This window comes from Drosophila miranda, assembly GCF_003369915.1.
Source record: "Drosophila miranda strain MSH22 chromosome Y unlocalized genomic scaffold, D.miranda_PacBio2.1 Contig_Y4_pilon, whole genome shotgun sequence".
NCBI classification, from domain to species: Eukaryota; Metazoa; Arthropoda; class Insecta; order Diptera; family Drosophilidae; genus Drosophila; species Drosophila miranda.
Window position 1 is genome coordinate 258485 of NW_022881636.1, and position 10975 is coordinate 269459.

Here is a 10975-nt window from a genome sequence, read left to right on the forward strand (position 1 = left end):
TGTGCGGCAAATGCGAAATTTTTCACTTTAAACATGTGTGAACTTACTTGAGAACACTCGCGTGCTAAATACAGTTTTAGAATATTTTGTTCGACACTTCTCACTACGACTCTGAGAGGAATTTAAATTTTTATATTTAATTTTCCACTTTACATGAGCTCCGCTCGCTGGCACAATTTTCGAAAGGATGACTGTTCGGATTTTCACACTGAAAGTCGTCGCCTGCTCAAACCGGAATTCAAAGTGAAAAGCAGAGCTGTCTCCCGATTATAATCGGAGCGATATTCAGGGCTGCATTTCAATGTTGTATGTATGTAGATCAGATACTAACTACTGTACATTTTCGTATTATTAATGGTACTCCGTGGCTTGAGTCATGAGCTTCACAAAAAAATGGTTTACCAAATTACCAAATGGTTAAATGGTAAAATGTTTAATTCGTACACTGCTCATTTTCACCTTGTTCGATCCTTTCGGATTCCTGTAAAGAAAATTTACCAAATACAATTCGTTCACAGACTTGCATTAAGGCGCCGCACTGACGCTGATCTATCCACAAGCCTGGAAAAAAGTATTGACCCGTCATCGTTTTGGCCCAAAGTAGCTTCATTCTGGTCATGGCTATTTGTGGAATACTTCTGGCAGTCTTAATTTAATTTGGACCTCTTCCATAAACTGCGTGCACTGCAACTCTCTCTTCCCTAACTCCTCTCAAATCTGATCTCCTATAGATTATTAATTGGTACTTTGTATCGTTGCCCAACTAGAAATGGATTTAAGTCAGCTTGAATGCATTTCCGTCGGCCTAATCCTATTTCACGCTTTTAGAGTCGGACAAATGAAGTTTGCCATCATCAAAGTCAAGCAAAATCGAATGAAGCAATAGGCGCCTCTCCCAACAGCATCAAGCAGAAGCTTTAAAGCATATTAGAAAATTGAAAAGTCAGCCAAAAGAGTTGCACTTGGCCATGTAAAAGTACTGTGCTGTGTGCTTGATGGTTGCATAAAACTGAAAGTTTCAATTTTCTGAAGTGCTAGCCTTGGCTCGAGAAGGTTGCGAAATGCCAAGTGTCAGTGCCAAAGGAGGCGGCTAAGCACGGAGGAGCATCATCTTTACGTGAGGGTACACACTTGTGTCCTGGAATTTGCATGCAAAATATAATAATGCTAGGTGCCCATTTATGTATGTCCAAGCTAAGCTCTCTATAGCGGACACATGGTTCCAGTAATTCAATCCGTACTATCCATATAGTGTAAGTAGCGAATGTGTACAGCTTTTGTTAGATGTTTGGTTCTACCCAAATTGTCGGATATGTGCGGATAATGCTGGGGGGCTGTTGACAAATTAGCCAAAATTTAGAATTTGGCAGGCCCTGGAGGACGCCCGTCCGCGCTTGTGGCAATGAAAATTAGCTGAGACATCGCACGTCTGGTGTGTGGGGGAGTGTTATTGTTCTGCCACCTTGCAGTCTGTATCGTAGAGAACTATTGTCGAACGGTTCAATTCAGGAGGCAACCCTGAACTTCTTGCGAATCGATTGACAACTATATCCCCTCGCCTGCTCACATGATTGATGCTGCCTTTCACTTTTTCGGCTAGAGCGCATTGACTTCCCCTGCATTTGGCCATCGCTGCCCACGCAGCATGGCACAGCGAATATTCGCCTAAAAATTCTATCTCATTTTGCTTGTGACATATTTGAAATTTATTTTCGGTGCTGATGCTGCCACCCCGATGCTGTTGCTGTTGCTGTTGCAGCTGCATCTGCACCTCCGCCCACGCACTGCATTGACTCAGTTTGAGAGTGAAAATAAAAAAGAACAGTTGGCAAATACTGTATTTATAGAAAATGCAATATGCATGGAATCCGAATGAAATACGGAAACTCATTTGTAAAAAGCTACAATGCCTTGACCGGCTCCACCACCTCTTTTGTTGTCACTTACAGCAGCCGCAAGCGAACAATTTGGTTAACCTCCTTTTATTTTTTTCCTTTCCGTTTTTTGGTAGTACGAGTCCATATTTATGGTTCGTAAATATGAATGTGGGATTTTTGTCGAGCCATTACCAATTGGACGGCCATTTACGGCAGGCCAAGGCAGAGAGGAAGCAGAATTGTGGTCTTTTTCTAGTTTGAATTGCTTGTTGATTATTTGCTTGCCACATTTTAATTAACTGGATTTCGTTTCGCAGAACGAATGTGTAACAGTAAGCTTTTGGCAGCGAGCACTGCTCTGAAATATTCTATCTATGCTCCAAGGGGATTTCATTTCCACTCGGTCGAATGCGAAATGTGGAAAAACTATTTTCGTCGACCCGAGAAAACTCATGAAAGTGTCAGTGAACTTTGGCGCAGACAAATCCGGCCGAGACGGGATGCACTGGCTGCACAGCTGAAGAGTGTTGCAATCGTTGACGTCATAGCAGTTGGAACAGAGGCGTCATCAGGCGGCAGAAGTAGAAGAGGCACGCAGCCAGATTGATGGGGAACTTGTGGCATAATTGAAATGGTTTTAAAAATCCATTCTTAATGTGTTTCGCCTTCGCTATTAAATCCTTTTCCATTTGCATTAAAAACAATTAGCGCCCGCGACGCCACTTCCTTTGTTCACAGCGGGAGTGGTAGCGGTGGGAGCGGGGGAGCCTTGCCTCCGGTTTGGGAGGGGGAAAATTAATTGATTGTCAAGATGAGGCAGCGGCAACAAATAAATGTGTCTGGTCATTCAGCAGGCGATATTTGTTGCCACACACTCGCATATAGAGTAGATAATGCCGCGTCGTCTGTCAGCTATGAAATTACATTCACACATATCCATGTACACACACACACGTACAAGTGTACATGGAGCTTCACACACAGCAGCTGATTGCGCCGCCAGACAGGTGATCGCGTAGAGTTGCCATACGGACGGTGTTGCCAGACAGCCCCGATCGACCCAGGGCTGCCAGAGTGTTGGAGAGAGCTCGAGTTGCGCGCAAACGGAGGGAGATTTTAATTTCGAAATTCAAATTCTAAAGTAAACAATAGGAATGGAGGAGGATGAAAAGCTCGCCTTCAGGAAGGATAGCATGCTCGCCCGATCGCCGGCACCCGAGCCATCTCCATCTCCAGCAGCAGCGGCGCAGAGTCGGGACCTTGACTCTAGGGAGACCCCCTAGAGGGTTCGGGACCCAGCCAGCCCGGGAAGTTCCCAGAGGCAAACGCCGTCCAAGAAGAGCAAGGCCCACCAGGAGGCTACCTGCCTTGAGAACCTCTCGGAGCTGGGAAAAATCCTTGATGAGGTTCAGACCAGGATGATGGACAAAAATACGCGCCACATCAACATGGCCACCCAGAGCACTGTTCGTGCGCATGAAGGAGCTGCACTCGAACATCATCGAATCGAGCCAAGAGGCTGCAGCGGGTAGAAGCGCGCTGCAGGAAGGCTCCGACCCCCAAGGCCTGTGCCCGAAATGCTCACAGAGCACGCGGAGCCCAGACAAGGAGCAGCAGACAACGACCGTCTGGAGGAAAGATGCCGCAGCGCAAACCGAACCGTGGCGTAGACTTAGCCAGCCATCCGTGGCCGAAGGTCCAATGGGGGAGCCGGGAACCCCACCTACGCGCCCAAGGCAGCGAAAAGGAGCTATCGCAACCAAGAGGACCCTTAAAAAGGCCCCGTTGCGGCCACACGGAGACGTGGCGACGACCAGCGCCATGAGGCAGCCCAAGAGCCCCGGAATCCCGGACAGCGAATGGAGCGTGGTGGCCAAGAGGCCGAGAGCAGCACGCCGCGCTCGCCCAGACGCGGTCATAGTTCAGGCCCCCGGGAAGTCGTACAGCGAGGTTCTGGCAATGGTCACCAGACGACACGACAACCAGCTTTCCGACCTGGGAAGCTGCGTCTCCAAGGTACGCCGCACCATAAACGGCACCCTTCTGCTGGAGGTGGCAAAAGACAGCGTGGAGAGTGCTGAGGGCATGAAAGCCAGCATCGCACGTGTCCTCGGCGATGGAGCGTCTGTGCGCGCAATGACGGAAGACTCGAAGGTGGTCATATTGGAGATACGGGACATCGACTCCCTCGCGACGGAGCAGGAGATCTGTGCCGCTCTAACTCGCCAATTCAACATTGACGAGGGTCGAGTAAGAGTCCGCAGTCTGCGCCGCGGATACGCGGAGTCCAAGCTGGCGGTGGTCAGCTTGCCCTTCTCCCTGGGCCAAGCGGTCCTGAAAGGCGGCAAGGTGAGGATCGGCTGGACCATATGTAGGATCCGGGAAAGAGATGGACCCGGGCATATCGCACGGAACTGCGAGAGTACAGTGGACAGGGGTGGCTGCTGCATCAAATGCGGGGAGAAAGGGCACAAAGTTGCCGAATGCAAAAAAGAGCCTGCGTGCTTCATCTGCTCAGCAGCTGGTCACGCACCAGGCAGGCACTAAAAACTGCCCAGCCACGCGAAGCGGGGTCGGCAAAACCAGGACGACATGCAGTTGATTCAACTCAACCTGAATCACTGCAGGGCCGCACAGGATCTCCTGACGCAGACGGTGCGCGAGCTTGGCTCTGAGGTGGCACTCCTCAGCGAACCACATAAGGTGGGCAGCAGCAGCGATTGGGCCACGGACCTTACTGGAAAAGCGGCCCTGTGGCTCTGTGGCGTCGATGCGCCGCAATTGCGCGACACCAAGTCGGCAGACGGGTTCGTCCGAGGGTATGTAGGCGGCATATGGTTCTACAGCTGCTACCTGGCACCCAGCCTCTCACTGGAGACTTTTAGCCGCATTATGGACGAGCTGAGCTGCGATCTGCGAGGACGGAACAACGTCGTAGTCGGAGGCGACTTCAACGCCTGGGCCCTGGAATGGGGGTCCTCCCGTACAAACGCCAGAGGCCGCACGGTGTTGGAGGCTTTTGCCTATCTGGCCGTCGTCCTTCTGAACGAAGGGTCCCAACAAACTTTCAGCAGGGCAGGTGTAGGGTCGATCATCGATCTCACCTATGCCAGCAGCACGCTGGCCCGGCACGCCCGATGGAGGATCAGCGACGTATACACTGCCAGCGACCACGAGGCCATACTATGCACCCTGGGCACCCTTGCCCGATCGAGAGGTACCCCGTTCCGGCATGGGAAGTCGTACCGCCAAGACACGCTGAGGGCCCAAGCCTTCGCAAGCGCCCTTGAGAGCTACTCTGCAAACGATGCAGACGGAGCCAACGATATGGCGATTAAATTGGCGGACGCACTTGAAGGCGCCTGCGACCAGAGCATGCTACCGAGAGGGACGTTCCGGAAGCACAAGGATCCAGTTTTCTGGTGGAGCGAAGCGATTGCGGTTCTCCGTAGAACCTGCCACCGGGCCAGAAGGCTGCTCCAACGAGCCAGAGGCACACCGCGCTTGGCCCGATGCAGCGAGACCTACAAAGCGGCGAGGAAGGATCTGAAGACCGCCATAAGGAACAGCAAGAGGGAATGCTTCCTTAAGCTGTGTGATGCCGCCGAAGAGGACCCCTGGGGAGGCGCGTACAGGATGGTGGTGAAGAGGCTGAACACGGGCAGCAAAGCTCCAACAGATCCAGAGGCACTGGAGGGTATAGTCAGGGCACTGTTTCCTCGAGGACGGCAGATTCCTAGCTCCCTGCGGTTCGAGCATAGCCCGAGCGACATCTGCGAGGTTACGGAAGCCGAGGTGTTGCAGGCAGGCAGAAACCTGATACCTAGGAAGGCATCCGGGTCCGGATGCGATGCGCAACAGCGCTTTGAAGCTGGCACTTCTTCTACTCCCGAGGGAAGTTGCGGGCCTTTTCAACAAATGCCTCCAGGAGGGGACGTTCCCCGAGAGGTGGAAAAGGCAACGGCTGCTACTATTAACCAAGCCGGGCAAGCCGCCAGGGGTGGCCTCTTCCTACAGGCCCATCTGCCTTCTGGACTCCATGGGAAAAGTCTTCGAAAGGATGATCGGTGCGAGGCTGAGCGCAGCCATCGAAGCAGCAGGCGGTCTCTCCAGAACCAATACGGCTTCAGGAAAGGGAGGTCGACGCTGGACGCCATCTTGAGGGTCGTACAAACGGCGGAGGAAGACATTGCTGGGACTAGGTGGAGAGGCGGAACCAAGTCCTATTGTCTGGTGGTGACACTGGACATAAGGAACGCCTTCAACTCGGCCGACTGGACCCGGACGCTGGCGGCACTGAGGTCCTTCAACATCCCGGGCTACCTACTGAAAATAGCGCGCAGCTATTTCAGCAATAGGGTGCTGACAATGGACACATGTCAGGGCTCTAGGGCATACGAAGTCTCAGCCGGAGTCCCGCAGGGCTCCGTTTTGGGACCTCTGCTCTGGAACGCCATGTACGACGGGGCCTACGGCTCCCGATGCCAGCCAACACTAACCTGGTGGGTTTCGCTGACGACGTCGCAATAGTGGCGGTAGCGAAGGAACTTGCCGCAGTGGAGGAGCTTGCCAACGTCGCCATACAAGCCGTCGAGGCGCGGCTAGCCGCTGTCCTCTTCGACTGCCACAGGCTTGACCTCTAGCGTCAGACATTGGAGAAAGCAGCAGGGTCTAGGGTCAGCACCGAGACTCTGGTGCCGCTGATGCTGGCAGACCCGAAGGTGTGGGAAGCGGCCGCGGAGTTCGCCTCAAGCGTGATGCGAACGCTTAGGTCCTTGGAGAGAAGGCGGAAGGAGCAGACGGAGTAGGTGTCCACGCCAATGCGAAGCAATGCTTTGCGTCAGTACCGCTGTCCGCGGGGCCCCTAGTCCCAACATACTCTTGTCCGTTAAATTAAGTTAAATATAAATTGTATAGTATATATTATAGAGCAAATAAATAAGTATATAAATATAAAAAAAAAAAAAAAAAAAAAAAAAAAGTGTACATGGGAGAAGATCTTGCGGATTGGCATGCGTCGCCTGGCTAAAAGCCTCGGCTTGTCTTCCATCAATATTTTGGCATTCCTGGCATTTTCCTCATTCCTCATCGAATCATCGCGCAGGGCTCGTGAAATTTGAGTGACTGTGTTGTTTACACATCTCAAGTAAATCCGAGCCCGCGGCGACATCATCCTCGAGTGAATCATGGGGATTTCCTGGAAGCAATTGTCGCCTCCGCTGTGGCTTACCCAAGAGGAACACACAGTCCGAGGGGGATCTATGGCTGGTCGGATGGTTAGTCGGATTGGTCTGCGGTCTATGTCTGCCGTGCCGGCCTCTTGACGTCATCTGCCGTCTCGGTACTTGCCAAAAACCCCATCCAACCGGCCCTTTCCCCGCGCTGAGGTGTGCTAAGCACTCGGCCAGAGGGTGTACGTGGGGGGAGCTGATGCAAAACTTTTGAAAGATTTAATGTATGCTGGCGCTGTGCCCGCGGTGTCGGGCCACATTTCACGCTTCATTTGCCAGCGACGGGCAAACCAAACGGACAGAGGGACGGACGGATGCCGGCGGTGACGTTGTCGTGTCGGGTTTGATTTTGATAAAATAGGCCAAAGTGCTCATCAATAATCATTTCTGTAAAAATCCGTGAGCAAAGCAATTATTTTTACAAAATGAGCGCCCGCTCCACACACCATTCAGGGTAATCCATTTTCTGTGTGTGTGTGCATCCTTCACACATCAAAAATAATAATAATTTGTGGGTAGAAACATATGTTCTTTGGACGTTGACATGCAATGACTGCATCTTTCAAGAGGCGATGCAGTTACTGCACCGTCAAGTGGCCCGTGTGACACCAGCAGAAGGCTGTTACGCGCGGATCCCAGGCAAAACGCAGCCCTCCTCCCGCCCAACCGACCGAGGGGCGCTTCCGCATGACGCGCGGTGCGTAGCCGAACCAAACGCGAACATGCAAGAAAGATAGCTATTAGACTGACATTCGAGGAAAATTAGTACTAAACTTACTAAGAAACTAAGCATGCAATCAAAATACAAATACCACTACAGTTACTAATTAATAGAAAGGTGTGTAAGGATTAGTAATTTAATAAGAGGAAGAGAATTAGTGGTGGATATAATATGGTAGAGGGAATTATAATCCGAGCATAAGACCCTAAACGGTTCATGCAAGGAATAATTCGATCTATAAAGTGGAAGGAACAACGGTATAAAATTTCTAGTCAGTCTAATAGGAATCGTGAAGTTTATGCGGCTCAACAGATCAGGGCTGTCTATGTCACCCCTGATCAAGTTGTCAGGACCTATACGGTCCTGGTGTACTTTGTACTGAGGGCACCATACACAGGAGCCGTATTCTAAGATCGGACGAACAAGCGAGGTATAGAGAGTCTTTGTTATATAGGGGTCGTCAAATTCCTTTGACCACCTCTTTATAAACCCAAGCACGCCCATGGCCTTATTTACCATGGTAGAAATGTGTTCGGAAAACTTTAACTTGGGGTCTAACATAACACCCAGATCATCCACCAGGGTAATTCTCTCAAGAGAACCGCCAAATAGGCTGTAAGAGCCAACGGGCTAGAACGATGAAATGTCATAACTTTGCATTTCGAGGCATTAAGGTGTAACAAGTTTGCACAACACCATGACTGAAAGTTATTGAGATCGGATTGCAAGCGAGAATGAAATGAAATGTCCTTGTACTGGACACAGAGTTTAACATCATCCGTATACATAAGTACTCGAGAGTATGTTAATACTGAAGGTAAGTCATTAATAAAGAGTATGAAGAGTAAGGGGCCTAGATGGCTGCCTTGTGGTACTCCCGAAGAAACCTTTACTGGTAAAGAGAGGGAGTTTTTGAAGAGGACTCTTTGAGACCTAGATCAAAGATAGCTAGAAATCCATCTCAGGAGGTTGGGCGGAAACCTTAAAAGGTCAAGTTTATGCGCTAAAAGGGAATGGTTTACAGAGTCGAATGCTTTACTAAAGTCGGTGTAAATAACATCTGTCTGTAAGTTACATTGAAAGCCTTTAATAATGAAAGAGGTAAACTCTAACAAGTTCGTGGTGGTTGATCGCCGCCTTATAAATCCATGCTGAGTTGGAGATATAAGTGACTTGCAGAGATGTTGCAAGTGCGGAGTTAAAACATTCTCAAACATTTTAGGAATAGCGGATAACTTTGCTATACCTCTATAATTTTTTGCATCAGACTTGCTACCTTTTTTATGGAGAGGAATTTTAAACGATTCCTTCCAGATCGGGTGGAAGCAAGAAGAATCAATGGACTGGGTGAATAGTTTAAGCAAAGGTCCACACAGAGCCTCGGCGCAGTACCTGAGTACACAACCTGGAACCCCGTCTGTACCCGGTGAAAACACCGGCTTAACTAGTCGAAGGTCATGAAGTAGGGAACATTCATTTAACAAGGGACTGAAAATGCCGTTCGACCTCGGTAAACCGTATGGGTACGGATGACCAGAGTAGCTTTCCTCAGAATAGGTGGTTTGGAAGAATTGGTCAAAAAGATCGGCAATTGCCTGATCATTATTTGCCGACGTATTACAAAATGATAGCGAGGATGGGTGTGCGGACGTTCTACGCTTACTGTTTACGAAGCTGTAAAACTGTTTAGGGTCCCGAGAAAAACGTATCCTGCATCGAGATAGGTAGTTCTTATAGCATTGAGCATTAAGAACAGAAAAGTTTGACCGAGCTAATACATAGCGAGAGTGAGAAGTAGGAGAACCCACTTCTTGAAATTTTTTATAAAGTCTTGATTTTAAGTTTTTTAGACTGGATAACTCTTTGGTAAACCAAGGGGGTTTTCCAGATCTAGTCGGACAAGAAAGCGGGACACAAGAATCGAAACATGTGCCAAGAGCATTGTAAAAAATGTTTGTGCCTTTTATGATATCAGTGCACAAGTACAAAGCGGACCAATCAAAATCCCTAATGCGGTTATTAAGCTTCGCAAACTCGGCTTTACGAAAGCAGTGGACACGTTCGGGCAGCCTACTCGACCGATCCAATACAGTTGGTCCTATATCTAGCGACACCTCGAAAGTAGGGTAGTAGGCGTCTCCAGGTATAGTGAGCGGAAGGGCTCGGGCTAACAACACTATGGTCGGATCCGATACAAAGCACAGATCAAGCAATCGACCCAAGGAATTTTTCACATGGTTGACTTGAGACAGGGATAGGTCAAGCAAGCCGTCAACAAAGTCATGTCGTGACATGGGCACTAGGATACTAGACTCGTTTACCGAAGACCAAACAGTTGCTGGCAAGTTGAAGTCACCAAGAACTATCATACGATCTTTATCAGATAGCGAGGAAGAAACAGCGGTTAAAGCGGACAAGTGCTGCTCATAAATTGAAATATCCGAAGAAGGTGGGATATACGAGCAAGTAATGAATATAGCGAAAGCGGGAAGAATCAGTTTTACACACAGGAATTCCAGTTCCTGTTGAACTTGGACTGTGAAGTGTTCCGACGTGAAGTAAGAGTCCACTGCAATTAGAACCCCCCCTGCACGTCGGAACGAACGGTCCTTTCTAAAAGTTGTGTCAACCTGCCAGTCAACCTGCCAAAACCTCGGAACTAAGAATGTCCGGCTTTAACCAGGTTTCAGTAAACACAATTACGTGGGAAGCAAATGCAACACTATCCCGGAAAAGAATGCTGAGCTTACTACGCAAGCCTCTTACATTCTGATAGGTTACTAAAAGAGAAGTTAGTTTTTTGGAAAAGTGGAAGCAAGACGGGAAGTTGAGGAAGACGAAGTTGAGGTTGAGGGTGGCACACTGGAAAGATTTGTAAGGGATATGGGGGGCCCATTCTTCTTCTTAGCCTTAAACTCCTTCACCACCAAATGCTCCGGCCAAAATTTGGCGGAGCAAATGGTGTCAAATTGAGTTGGGGAGATGCTTATCTTAAACGAGGCTATCTCCCTGGCATAAGAGAAGTTAAATTTCTCCACCTTTAAACCCACGGCTTTTATTTTGCTTTGAATAAAAGAAATTACATCATTAGATGTGAGGTCATATGTATTGGTGGTGTATATGTATTTACATCGGATGTACGAATG